Genomic DNA, 14,008 nt, shown 5'->3' with positions numbered 1-14,008 from the left:
GTAGCTTGGTGACACTTATAAAAGCTGAACTGGTGAACCCCTTGAGGCATACAGGGAAAACTGTTGGTGTGACCTGCATACATGGGGATACTCGATATAATGTTACGGCCGAGGTGAACATCGAGACACCATGTGGCTCTGCTATAGTTTCTGTGGGTTTGGTGCATGGTATGGTGTACGATGCAATATTGGGGAGAGACTTTGCTCACTTCTGGAAGTTGTGGGAAAGCCATTTTGTTCCAGAGGTGAACAACCCCGATCTATTTGAGAAGGTTGTCGATGTAGTGGAGGAGGGAGTTTCTTCTGAGTCAGAGTTATTCCATTTTTCTACTATGGTTGGTGAACTAGAGAATGCGGAACGTGACGGTGGCCCGCCAACTGATGTGCCTCCCATTGAGGTGGGAAGTGTTGTTGGGCCAGGTGATCATCTGCCTGATTTAGAGGTCAGAAGAGAGGTCTTTGTCGTCGAGCAGTTGAATGACCCTACTTTTGTAAAAGCCAGGGAGAATGTAAAAGTAGTTGATGGTAAACCAGTAGACCCTGATAGTCCTTTGTCCTATCCCCACATGGCAATGTGTCAGGATTTGTTATATCAGGTGACTAAGAAGGGGGAAGATGTTGTGGAACAACTAATAGTTCCCAAAGCCTACAGAAGAACAGTGTTGGATCTGGCCCATGGTCATATAACGGCAGGCCATCTAGGGGTAGAGAAAACCACTGAGCGAATAATGCAGAGGTTTTTCTGGCCCGGGCTTCATAAAGAGGTATCTGACTTTTGTGCATCCTGCCCTGAGTGTCAGTATCATGCTCCCAGGCCACATTTTAAGGGTCCACTAGTTCCATTGCCTATCATAGAGGTGCCGTTTGAAAGAATAGCGATGGATTTGGTTGGACCCTTAATGAAGTCTGCCAGGGGACACCAGTATATTCTGGTCATAATGGATTATGCTACCAGGTACCCGGAAGCGATCCCGTTGCGCAATACATCAACCAAGACCATTGCCAGAGAGCTAGTTCATGTCTTTAGCAGGCTGGGTATACCTAAGGAGATACTAACTGACCAGGGTACACCGTTTATGTCCAAAGTCATGAAAGAGTTATGCCGCCTGTTCAAAATCGAACAGTTAAGAACTTCGGTTTATCACTCCCAAACCGATGGGCTGGTCGAGAGGTTTAACAAGACGTTAAAACACATGCTTAGGAAAGTGGTCGACAAGGATGGTAGGGATTGGGACTACTTATTGCCGTATTTATTGTTGGCCATAAGAGAAGTTCCCCAGTCCTCCACCGGGTTTTCACCCTTCAACTTGTTGTATGGGAGACACCTAAGGGGGTTACTAGACATTGCCAAAGAGACATGGGAGGGGCAGTCTAGTCCTTACAAAACGGTGATTGAGTATGTTTCTCAAATGCAGGAGAGAATTGCTGCTGTAGTGCCGATAGTGAGAGAGCACCTGGAACAGGCTCAACAGGCACAGCAGAGGGTATACAACCGCTTTGCTCCTGGGGACAGAGTGTTAGTATTGGTTCCCACTGTGGAAAATAAACTTTTGGCTAAATGGCAAGGGCCCTTTGAAATCTTAGAAAGAGTGGGGCAGGTCAATTACAAAGTTTACCAGCCGGGGAAAAGAAAGCCGGAACAGATATACCATATAAATCTGTTAAAGCCCTGGATAGATAGAACGGTACTGTCGGCCGTCCGAGACCCTCCAGTAAGTCCAGGGCCCTTAGTTCCCGAAGTGACAGTGGCAAAAACCCTGTCGGCAATTCAACAACAAGAGGTCAAGGAGTTTCTGATTAGAAATAGGGTGCTGTTCTCTGACGTACCTGGGAAAACCTCGGTCATTAAACATGACATCATCACTGACCCAGGGGTTAAAGTTAATCTAAAGCCCTATAGGTTACCAGAAGCACAAAGAGAATCGGTGTCGAAAGAAATTAAAAATATTCTAGAGTTAGGGGTTATTGAAGAATCACATAGTGAATGGTCAAGTCCCATTGTGTTGATTCCAAAGCCCGACGCTAGTGTGCGTTTCTGCAATGACTTCCGAAAGTTGAACAGTGTTTCAAAATTCGATGCCTACCCGATGCCAAGAGTGGATGAACTGATTGAGAGACTAGGGACGGCAAGGTATTTAACCACTCTTGACCTAACCAAAGGGTATTGGCAAGTACCGTTAACCGAGAGCGCCAAACAAAAGACAGCTTTTTCAGCGCCAGAGGGCTTGTTTCAGTACAAGATGTTGCCCTTCGGGCTACGTGGGGCACCTGCTACCTTCCAAAGAATGATGGACAGGATTCTAAGGCCCCATAGACGGTATGCGGCTGCTTATCTGGATGACGTGGTCGTTCATAGTCCTGATTGGCAGTCTCACTTACCCAGGGTGCAAGCAGTGTTGGACTCCATCTATAAGGCAGGTTTGACAGCCAACCCAAAAAAGTGTTGTCTAGGCATGGAGGAAGTAAAATATCTGGGATACACCATTGGCAGAGGCCTGATAAAGCCTCAGCTCAATAAAGTTGATGCCATACAAAACTGGCCACGGCCTCTGAATAAGAAGCAGGTGAGAGCCTTCTTGGGAATTATGGGGTACTACAGAAGGTTTATACCCAACTTTGCCAACATGGCAGTCCCACTGACTGACCTGACCAAAGGCAAACAAAAAGTCATGGTAGAATGGAGTCCTGAGGCAGAGAAAGCTTTTCAGGAGTTGAAAGTAGCGTTGTGTTCCCAACCAGTCCTGATGACTCCTAATTTTGAAAGGGAATTCATAGTACAAACCGATGCATCAGAAGTAGGTATAGGAGCGGTCCTGTCCCAGAACAAGGAGGGTGAGGAACACCCTATTTTCTATCTTAGCAGAAAGTTGAATGTACATGAGAGAAACTATGCCACAGTGGAGAAGGAGGCGTTGGCCATAAAGTGGGCGTTAGAGGCTCTCAGGTACTACTTGGTCGGAAGAAAGTTCAAATTGATCACTGACCATGCCCCTCTGAAGTGGATGTCTGAAAATAAGGACAGTAATGCGAGAATTACAAGATGGTTCTTGGCGTTACAAACTTTTAAATTTTCAGTGGAACACAGGCCAGGAAGCCAGCTGGCCAATGCTGCCGCGTTGTTATGCGTTCATTGTTTGGGGGCTTCAGTTGTTCCGCCCCACAGGTCGAAACAAAGGGGGGGGATATGTGATAGGATCACTGGTAAAGTGGTCTGTGGCAGGTACATTTGTCCCAGATTCCTGTCTTTTGTGTTTTAAACCCCCAGGAGAAAGTCTGCAGTGTAGCAGGCTTGCGTTTCGGCTTTTTGAAAAGCCGGTTTGGGACCTGGGGGTTGTTGGTGAGAGGAGAGGGAGGGCTCCACCCACGGCCACTCCAGGTTTTGGTTCTCGCAGCCTGGTAACAGGATTGTTAGTTTTCCACCTGAGAGTGGCCAATATAAGCCTAGTGTGTTTAGGGCCGATTGTCTCACCTGGGAGAGCAGACAGGGAGTTTGCTCAGAGACACTTGGAAACCTAACCGTGAGTGTTGTGCTGTGCTTTTGTTGCTGGCGAGGGCATTAGGCCCTGCCAGGTTCTGGTAGTGAGGGAACTACCTGTGAAGTTAGTGCCCTGACAGGGCTAGGATTTATATTTATGTTTTCTTTATGTTTCTGACATTGTACAATAAAGACTGGCGCCGACCAGCTTGTACTTGCATCCAGACTGGTGTGCTGCTTCCCTGCTGCTGTGTGTGTGTGTAAGGAAGTAGTCCTCTACCCAGGAGAGGGACCCCCTAACCTAACTGTGTCACAATATATATACACACACATATCATCCTTTACTAACATTTTTAAATTGCAATGCAATGTGTTATTAGTAATGAGTTTCACACCCAAACAGGGTGGAGACCCCCAGCTGTTTGCTGGTGCCAGCCTGTCTGACAGTGAAACTAAAGGTTTTCTTCTGCCTATTTACAAATTCAATTGTGCAGATCATTGTCTGGGTTATATTTCAATTGCCATAGCTATACCTGCCTACATGTGAGGTCTCTTAATTTACATGCAAAAACACCCACAGTATCCTGGTGTATTGTTTTTTCTAATTACTTTTCTCAGGAAGCTGTTTTTCTAGTTACTAACTGATACTGTGTTTGTTTTGGTATTTTTCTATGCAAGGTTGTCCCCAGAATGGGCTTGTCATGGCTTCTAAAAGGATTACCAAAAACATTGCCATCTGTACTTAGCTCGTGAGTTGTAACTTAAAATGGTGCTGGGAGATCAGTCGCAAAATGGCGTCTTGCAGATTCTGATTGTAAACAGATTCTGCCTCAGCCAATCATCCAGCTTCGACAGGCACTACAAGGGGGAGACTACTACTAGGGACACTACTACAGGGGGGAGTACTACTTGGGGCACTACAAGGGAGGACTACTACTAGAGGCACTGCATCGGGGGACCACTATTGAGGGCTCTGTATAAAGGGCAATACTGGGGATACTGCATAGGTGGGGACTACAACTGGGGCCACTATTTAAAGGGCACTGCATAAGGGGTACAATTATTGGGGGCACTCCATGGGGGGACTACTACTGGGGGCACTTTATAAGGGGCACTGCATAGGGGGGACTACTAATGGGGGCACTATATAAGGGGCTTACTACTGGGGACATTTATGGCTAGATGTTTTTCATTGTTTCAGCAACCAAGGATTTGGAAACCCCCCTTTCAAAATCCTGCGTTTGCAACTGGACAGGATGCATCAAACACCGCATTTTGAATGCAATACATCCCGCCACTTATTGCATGCAAAGCAGCGTTTATTATCACCGTATGCATGTAGATTTACAATAAAACTGCAAAGAACATCTCCTCTGATAAGACCTGTCCTCTGCGGTGTGAGGACGTCTGGGTTATGGCCAGGGAGTCCCTCTGTGCACGAGCAGCTGTCAGCCAGCGAATGCACCAGCCGCGGGGGACACTGGGGGGATTCTATTGGATCCCTTTCAGGGAATTATACAAAAAGAAGCCCATAGGCTTCTATAAGGCAACACCACCTATAGATGACATTGACACACACACACATTTGGTGGGCGTTTTGTCCAATTTAACAAAAAATTTAAAGTTAACACATTGCTCTACTTTTGAACTAAGCATTTTTACGACGCATGGGAAAACACAACTTCTTCGAACATTGTGTGACAGCAAACGATCTGTGTGAGAGGGGTGAGATAGTCCAAGATCAATGTTCCCCCACTCCCTTTTAACTCACGCAGTACAGTTTATTTTTTTCAAGTACAGCCTCGTATACAGGTGTGCGCTACTCCACCTGTGCACACCACCTGCATTACCCCATAAGCTCCTGACTGGATCTGTCTCTAACTGCTGTATGTGCATACCTGCATTAACCATGTGTTTCCCTGCATCCTGTTATCTGTAATTTAACAAACCAATATACCTGTTCAAAGCTAGGTACACACTGACAGATACATTGGCCGATCAATTGATCGGCCAATGTATCTGCAGCCCGTCGGGCAGTGTGTACCCGCGATATGTTGGTGAAAGTCGGCATTCACCGACATATCGCATTGGCTTGTGCTGCACAGCCGATGGACAGATATGTCTGCAGACATATCTGTCCATCGGCAGGTGTGTATGGGCGGTCTGCAGACCGCCCGTACACACACAGTGGCAGCCGTGGGGAGATGGGCGGGAAACGCCCCTTGCCCACCAGGACATGCCCCCGACATGCCCCCTGGTTGCTGGGACCCGCAGCAAGACACAGATGATGGCCGTTCAGTGTGTATGAACTACCATCATCTGCAGATGTATCTGCAGATTACTTGATCTGCAGATATATCTGTCAGGTGTATACCCACCTTTAGTTATCTGCCATGTGGACTGACATCCATCACACACCGCTGACACCTATCAACACTATAGGTTCTGACAAAAATTTATAGGGATAGTCAAAATGCTGACGGCTGGGAGGCCGTCTGTCTAAATCCCGACGTCTACATACCGACGCAGGACTAAAGACAGGTGTCGAAATCCCGACGCCGTTTAAATCCTGATGCCGAAATCTAGACAGACTGCTTCCCGAACGAAGGTAAGCCGGTCAATGTTAGTGTTTAGCCACGGGGGGGGAGGGTTAGGTTTAGAGACCCCCAGGGGGACTTATGGTTAGGTGCCACCCCGGGAGGGCTAGGTTTAGAGTGCGTGGAGGGGGGGGTTAGGTTTAGGCACCCCTGGGAGGAGGTTAGGGTTAGGCACCACCCCAGGAGGGTTTCGTTTAGGGTACGGGGAGGGGGAGGGGGGTTAGGTTTATGCACCCCCGGGAGGAAATTAGGGTTAGGCACCACCGGGGGGACTTTAGGGTTCGGCACCACTAAGGGAGGGTTAGGGTCCTGCTAAGATGCATGCAAGCCCTTGAATGTCTCTGCCTGATTGACAGACAGATGCATTTAAGGGGCTGTGCGGGGGCGGCCAGCATTCCTGGAAAGGAATGCATGTAGGCTCCATTTTCCGGGAGTGGCCAGTCCAGGGACTGCGTGGACGGACGCAGTCTGCTGGGCTCGCAAGCTGGCCAGCCTGAGTAAGCTGAGGCTTACTCAGCTGGCCGGCTTCCCGGCACGATCCACCATCGCGACCATCGACCACCGATGGTCGCGATGGTGATCGCAGCCTGCGACTTTCGTCGCAGTGCTGGGAACGCAAATGCTGCAGGGGGTGTCATACACCTCCTGCTGCATTTGCATTATTGCAAGGATCGCAATTACAAAGCTGCCTGCGTGCATACATCATATCTATAGACTGCATGCAGCCTTGCAAATGCGATCCTTGCTGAATCAGGCCCTTGATTCATATGGATTGGAAGCAGTCAGTCAGTGGTGCTCAGTATGAGGGTCAATGATCTTCAGCCAGCAATATTTTCACCATAAAAGTGCTTCAATGTGCAACAAAAGTAAACTTCCATCAAAAATAGTAAACAATAGGGAGTTCTGACTCCTCCAGCCTCACTAACACGCGTGTAGCTATCCTGCATAGCAGAGCTCTCTCAGGCCTCTGCTGTCTGTTAATATATACCCAGGCCTCATATGGTTTGCTCATTAGCTTCTCGCCTTACTGTTTACTCTACTGAGTCCCAAAAACGTGTATAATCTCTTGTTTCCAATGTTGTGGGGTAGGTCCAGTACTCCCTGGCCTGAACAGATGGCCAACTTGTGACACCAAGGGGCATATCCAATTGGGAGCAAATTTAGCAAAAATCTAAAGGTGTGTACACACTGGGCGATATTACTGAGTGATTGCACGATTCCGACATCGTAATCGTGCAGTCGCTCAGTAATTGTGCACAAATCTTGCACTTTTATGTCAGAAACGACCAGCGATGTGCGCACCCGCTGGTCGTTTCCGACATTGTCCATCGCCTGAACATGTAGCACAATCTGCCGATAATGACAGATTGGCATGTTAAGGAATGATGGACTGTGCCTGCACTGAACGACTAATCGTTCAGTATAGACACTACAGGTGATCAGGAACAACGGTACGATTATGATGTCCTAATCGTACTGTCTTTCATTATCGCCCAGTGCGTACGCACCTTAACACTGCTGGCTTTTACCTACAGGTGCAAAATTTTTGGTATACAATTCGGTGCAAGATATTTATTTTTTGGGGCCACACAATTTTTTTTTAGTTGAGCATCTTCAGAGCAAGTCCAATTTTTCCTAAAATCATTATTTTTAAGAAAAAGTGTTGGGACTTGCTTCAGAACCCCTAACCAATAATGACTTCAAATTACCACAAAATCAACTTGTGTGTTTATGCACCCCAATTTTAATTAAAGCAAATATTGAAATGAAAAAATAGTAGCTTTATATTTTTTTACATTGTTTTTTAATTGGCCTAAAATTACCCCAAAATCACCTTATTTCAATTAGTTTTTTTGGTAATTTTTTTTCAACTAAATGAAAAAAGTTTGTTTTTATATTTTTTTAACATTTTAATTTTATTTGTTTTTTCATTGACATTCTTATATGGTTTATTTATTGCTTTTTTGCATTTTATTTGTACAAAATTCTATGAAAAAGGTTTTTTTTTTAAATCTTTTATTTTTTGGGGGGGACAGGCTAATTTCCCATTTTTTTTTCTAAATTTCGTATGGGCATCTAAAAAAATTTGCACCCAGTTTACTTAAATTGGATACTGCGGATATCGTGAGTCCGTATACCTATGGTAATGAAAAAATGGGTGAGATATGCTTTCTTTCTTTTGCCACAAAAGTCGCGCTTTCAATTGGATATGACCCCTAGCTTGTTACTATCACACATTGGGCCGCTCGCATCATACGTCATCTCCGCTATTTATTTGATTAATCGAGTACATCGAAAGGCGTATGAACTGCTCGCAGTGCTTGTGGTTGGATTTTCCTACCGCAATCATGCGCGCAGTTCAGGCTAAAAGAGAACCAAGTGACGAGGTCGATGACGCTGCTTTGTTAATTATGCACACCCTTAAACGCCCGTTTTGACCGTTTGGCACGCCTGCGTTCGGATCTCCACTCCCCGTTTTCAAGCACCTTCCCCTGCTACCACCCACAAACGCCTCATCCTGTCACTCAAATTAGCAGGCATTCGCTATTTTGCGAGCACACGATTTTTTACTGCAATGACTGGTTCGCGCATGCGTACTAAAACCCATACGCATGCGCAGATGTGCGAACATCGCTCGGAGCGAACGAGCGGCCGCTTACGAGCGGCTCTGAATCAGACCCATTGCTCTTCTCACCTGACAACCTCTGGGGGTAAATGACTGTAGCAAAGGCTATTTTTTTTTTATTTTTTGCTTTCCATATGTCGCTGCTATACACTTCCTCTTGGCATTTTGCCAGTACTCTCTTACTTCCTGTCACCATTACACAGACACTTTCAGCATCTTTCTTTCTGATTTCCCCATCACGTTGTGAAACTTTCTTGTTTGTTCTCCTATGCAGACTTTCTCTAGCTTGGTTTTGCTTCCTGTCTGATTTCCTCTTAGCAGTTTTCTTTAGTGTAATTACAGTCTGTATACCACATCCTTGACCAGAGGTATAGTGTATAGATTATCAACCTTTTCCCAGACAAATTAGTCACATTTGTCACTAAAATCACTACCTGGACCTGTTTTCTTATTGTCCATCTTATTCTGCATATCGTCACACATACACACACAGGACCTCATTCAGACCCGGTCGTAAGCGCTGCGCGCTCACAACTGGGTCGATGTTTTGGTCCCGCGCATGCTCTCTCACTCCGGAGCTCACTACAAAAGGGCCGGCTGTCGATGTTGATCGACAGCTCGGCCTGTTTTGTAGGCGGGGCAGGGGAGTGGCTACACAAACGGAGGTGTTCCTGGCGGAACGCTTGCTGTTTTGTGGGCGGCCGCACTGACATCAGCAGTGATGTCAGTGGGGAGCTTCCTGCTCGATCAGAGCAGGAAGCTCCCTGGGGCTTGCGGTTGCCGAGACCCAACCTTAGGGTCTCGTCGCAAGCCCCGATGGTCGCGATGGTCTTGACCATCACGACCATCACCCTGGTCAGTCGCTAAGCTGTGGGTGGTAACCCACAGCTTAGCTAGCGACCAGGAGGCCGCACTAAAAAAAAGAAGCGGCCGCCCTCATTCAGAAAGAGTGATCACTTCTGGCGACCGCCTCTGAATGAGGGCCACTGTCCTTCCCAGAGCATACTCTTTTAGTGTTTCTGCATGTCCACTTTGATCTGTTACATTATACGTTTCTTTGCAGATGTAATTTGGACAGCTTTCCCAAATGGCAACTGATAATCAGAATCTGCAAATGCTGCGTCATTTATTACATAATTTTTTTTTCTTTGAAAGACTCTTTGGTACAATAAGCCCGCACTGTATCCTGGGAGCTGACAACTTGTACTTGTGATTATCCCCCCCCTCCCCACCACACTCCATCTGACTAGCACATTCTTTTCAGATAACTCTGGGCCTGATTCAGCAAGGAACGCACAGGAGAGAACGCACACACTTGGCCGATGTTTTTGCACTGCACATGCGTATGCATCATAATGCGCATGCTCGATCTAGCCAGTGCAATCGGGTTAGAGTACGCAGACTACACGCAGTGTGTACGCAGACCCTTCCGAAATTGATTCACAGGAAGTGCCGTTTGTGGGTGGTGACGGGGGGATGGTCAGGCAAACGCAGGCGTGTCTGTGCATTGGGATGCCTTTATAGGGGCGTGTATAATTAAGGCAGTGCGGTGGCATATGCAGCCATACCGTAAGCTCTACACAGGAAGCAGCCAAAATCCTGCGAAAGCTCAGGTCAACCACTAATATGCTAATGGGTCTGATGGTTCTCCATGTTACCGATGTTTACGCTATCTTGCGTGTTGATGAGGCTGTTCTCATGTAGACAAGGTACAATAAGGGCCTGTTCATGTAAATATGGCTCATGCAGACCAGCGGTTATACACCTATGTATCTGCTAGAACAGAAGGTGCATCGCATACGGAATCAGTATGATTTACCGCCGGACGCAGGTCTGGCGGTTGGAATCCCGACACCAGCATCCCGGCAGCAGTGGAAATCCCGATCGTCTTCAGGTAAGTATTAGCTACCCTAATTCCCTCCCTAACCCTCCCTATAGGGGTGCCTAACCCTAACCTTCCCCCCCAGTATCTAACCCTAATCCCCCCTCTAAGTGCCTAAACCTAACCCCCCCTTCCCCGCTGCCTAAACCTAAGTCTCCCGGGGGGTGCCTAACCCTGACCTCCCACCGGGAGTGCCTAACCCTAACCCCTCCTTCCCCTAGTCTAAACCTAACCTCCCCCCCACGGCTATCTGCGCTCGGCGCCCAGCGTCCCTTCGATCGGGATGTCGGGCTCACGGCGTATGTCTAATGACAGGTGTCGGCATATTGATGCCTGTCTTTAGACCCTTGCCGGGATATGACAGTCGGGAAGCCGGCTGTCGGGATTAGGTCTGCCAGCTTCCCGACTGCATACCTCGCATACACCTGCTACATAGGCATATACGTGACACGATGTGTGCAGCTCTGCATATGTTGATAAATATGCTATTTTAGCATACCATCTATTTTGAGTCATTTAAGAACACCCCCAAAGGTTATATACTTATTGTATTTGCAGTGTCCTTTCCGGCTTAAACTGTAAGGTCTTAAAATATCACGCTTCTGCCTGCAACTGCTCCTTTTCTCTTTGCAGGCCCTTGTTTTTTGAGATGTTGCTTTATTCAGTTCTTGCTGGATAACACAATGTCAAAAAACTGCTGCCAGAGAATTAGGTCTTTTTGTCTTGCTCCAGCTACTTAGAACTAATACTGTGGTTTTCCAGTGTACCAGTTTCTGGCTGTTTCCCGTGCACCAGTTTTAGCCTGTTCCCCTGAAATGTTTGCCTGTTTCCCTGTACAAATTTCTACCTGTTTCTCGTGCGTTAGTTGTTGCCTGTTTCTGTGACATGTCTGCCTGTTTCCCTGTGCAAATTTCTGCCTGTTTCCCATGCACCATTTTCTAGCCTGTTTCCCTGCATCAGTTTCTGCCTGTTTCCCTGTACTGGTTTCTGCCTATTTCCCATGCACCATTTTCTGCCTGTTTCCCGTGCACCAGTTTCTGCCTGTTTAACTGTAGCGGTTTCTGCCTGTTTCCCATGCACCATTTTCTGCCTGTTTCCCTGCGTCAGTTTCTGCCTGTTTCCCTGTACCGGTTTCTGTATGTTTCCTGTGCACCAGTTTCTGCCTGTTTCCCTGTGTCAGTTTCTGCCTGTTTCCCTGTACCAGTTTCTGCCTGCTTCCCTGTACCGGTTTCTGCCTGTTTCCTTGTACAAATTTCTGCCTGTTTCCCGTGCACCAGTTTCTGCCTGTTTCCCTGTACCGGTTTCTGTATGTTTCCTGTGCACCAGTTTCTGCCTGTTTCCCTGTGTCAGTTTCTGCCTGTTTCCCTGTACCAGTTTCTGCCTGCTTCCCTGTACCGGTTTCTGCCTGTTTCCTTGTACAAATTTCTGCCTGTTTCCCGTGCACCAGTTTCTGCCTGTTTCCCATGCATTTGTTTCTGCCTGTTTCCCGTGCATCTGTTTCTGCCTGTTTCCCTGTACTGGTTTCTGCCTGTTTCCCATGCCCCATTTTTTGCCTGTTTCCCGTGCACCAGTTTTTGCCTGTTTCCCTGTACCAGTTTCTGCCTGTTTCCCTGTACTGGTTTCTGCTTGTTTCCTGTGCACCGGTTTCTGCCTGTTTCCCTGTGTCAGTTTCTGCTTGTTTCCCTGTACCGGTTTCTGCCTGTTTCCCTGTACCAGTTTCTGCCTGTTTCCCTGTACAAATTTCTGCCTGTTTCCCATGCACCAGTTTCTGCCTGTTTCCCGTGCATCTGTTTCTGCCTGTTTCCCTGCATCAGTTTCTGCCTGTTTCCCTGTACCGGTTTCTGCCTGTTCCCTGTACTGGTTTCTGCCTGTTTCCCATGCACATTTTCTGCCTGTTTCCCTGTACCTGTTTCTGCTTGTTTCCTGGGCACCAGTTTCTGCCTGTTTCCCTGTGTCAGTTTCTGCCTGTTTCCCTGTACTGGTTTCTGCTTCTTTCCTGTGCACCAGTTAGTTTCTGCCTGTTTCCCTGTACAAATTTCTGCCTGTTTCCCTGGTACCGGTTTCTGCCTGTTTCCCTGTACCGGTTTCTGCTTGTTTCTTGTGCACCAATTTATGCCTGTCTTCTGACTATTGCACCAGTGCCTATTTCCCTGCAATGTTTCCCTTTTCCTTTGCACCAGTTTCTGTCTGTGTCCTGTGCACCAGTTTCTGCCTGTTTCCCTGTGCCAGTTTCTGCCTGTTTCCCTGCGCCAGTTTCTGCCTGTTTCCCTGCGCCAGTTTCTGCCTGTTTCCCTGCACCAGTTTCTGCCTGTTTCCCTGTGCCAGTTTCTGCCTGTTTCCCTGTGCCAGTTTCTGCCTGTTTCCCGTGCACCAGTTTCTGCCTGTTTCCCAAGCACCAGTTTCTGCCTGTTTCCCTGTGCCAGTTTCTGCCTGTTTCCCTGCGCCAGTTTCTGCCTGTTTCCCAAGCACCAGTTTCTGCCTGTTTCCCAAGCACCAGTTTCTGCCTGTTTCCCTGCACCAGTTTCTGCCTGTTTCCCTGCACCAGTTTCTGCCTGTTTCCCTGTGCCAGTTTCTGCCTGTTTCCCTGTGCCAGTTTCTGCCTGTTTCCCAAGCACCAGTTTCTGCCTGTTTCCCTGTGCCAGTTTCTGCCTGTTTCCCTGCGCCAGTTTCTGCCTGTTTCCCAAGCACCAGTTTCTGCCTGTTTCCCTGTGCCAGTTTCTGCCTGTTTCCCTGCGCCAGTTTCTGCCTGTTTCCCAAGCACCAGTTTCTGCCTGTTTCCTGTGCACCAGTTTCTGCTTGTTTTCTGATCATTACATCAGGCCCAATTGACAACAATGTGTCTGATGGCTAAGAATAAGCAACTATTGTAGCAATGGATGAATAGATGAATGGCCCAGTAAACTAAATAGCTGACAGTGTTCCACAGTGCACTTTTGATGTGCAATTCCAAAAAGTAGCTGTATTGTAGTGCAGTATGAGAAACACTCAATGCTCCGCTGTACTCACTCTCCTCTGGTCAGGGGTCAGGGCATATGGGAGTGGGTCTCCCTCCTTATCAGCCTCTCCTTGGTCCAGCTCGACCTCATCCTCCTCCTCTCCTCAGCTCCATCACCAAATAGCCATAGGCTAGCAGAAGCTTATAGTGATAGGAATCCATCACCACAGAATGTAGTATAGAACACACTTTGTTAAAGGCAAGCCCAAAATAAAGCAAAGCACAATAGCAATGTACAGCGTCAGGGGGAGTGAGGAGTAACAGCCAGATGTATTCGGCTGCATTACAGAGCGGACGGTTCCAAGATGGTGGCCACGGTATCACCCTGCAGCGTTAGGTCTGGATTCCGGTGTTTAGGCTGGGCGTCGGGAGTTGGAAAGTCCCGCCGCCGATGCCTGGAGTATTCCCGCGGGTGCCATGGTGTTATTGCGGT

The sequence above is a fragment of the Taudactylus pleione genome, unplaced genomic scaffold (genome assembly GCF_031769625.1).
Source record: "Taudactylus pleione unplaced genomic scaffold, aTauple2 ptg000329l, whole genome shotgun sequence".
In the NCBI taxonomy this organism is placed as follows: Eukaryota; Metazoa; Chordata; class Amphibia; order Anura; family Myobatrachidae; genus Taudactylus; species Taudactylus pleione.
Note: the sequence above shows the minus strand (reverse complement) of the source record.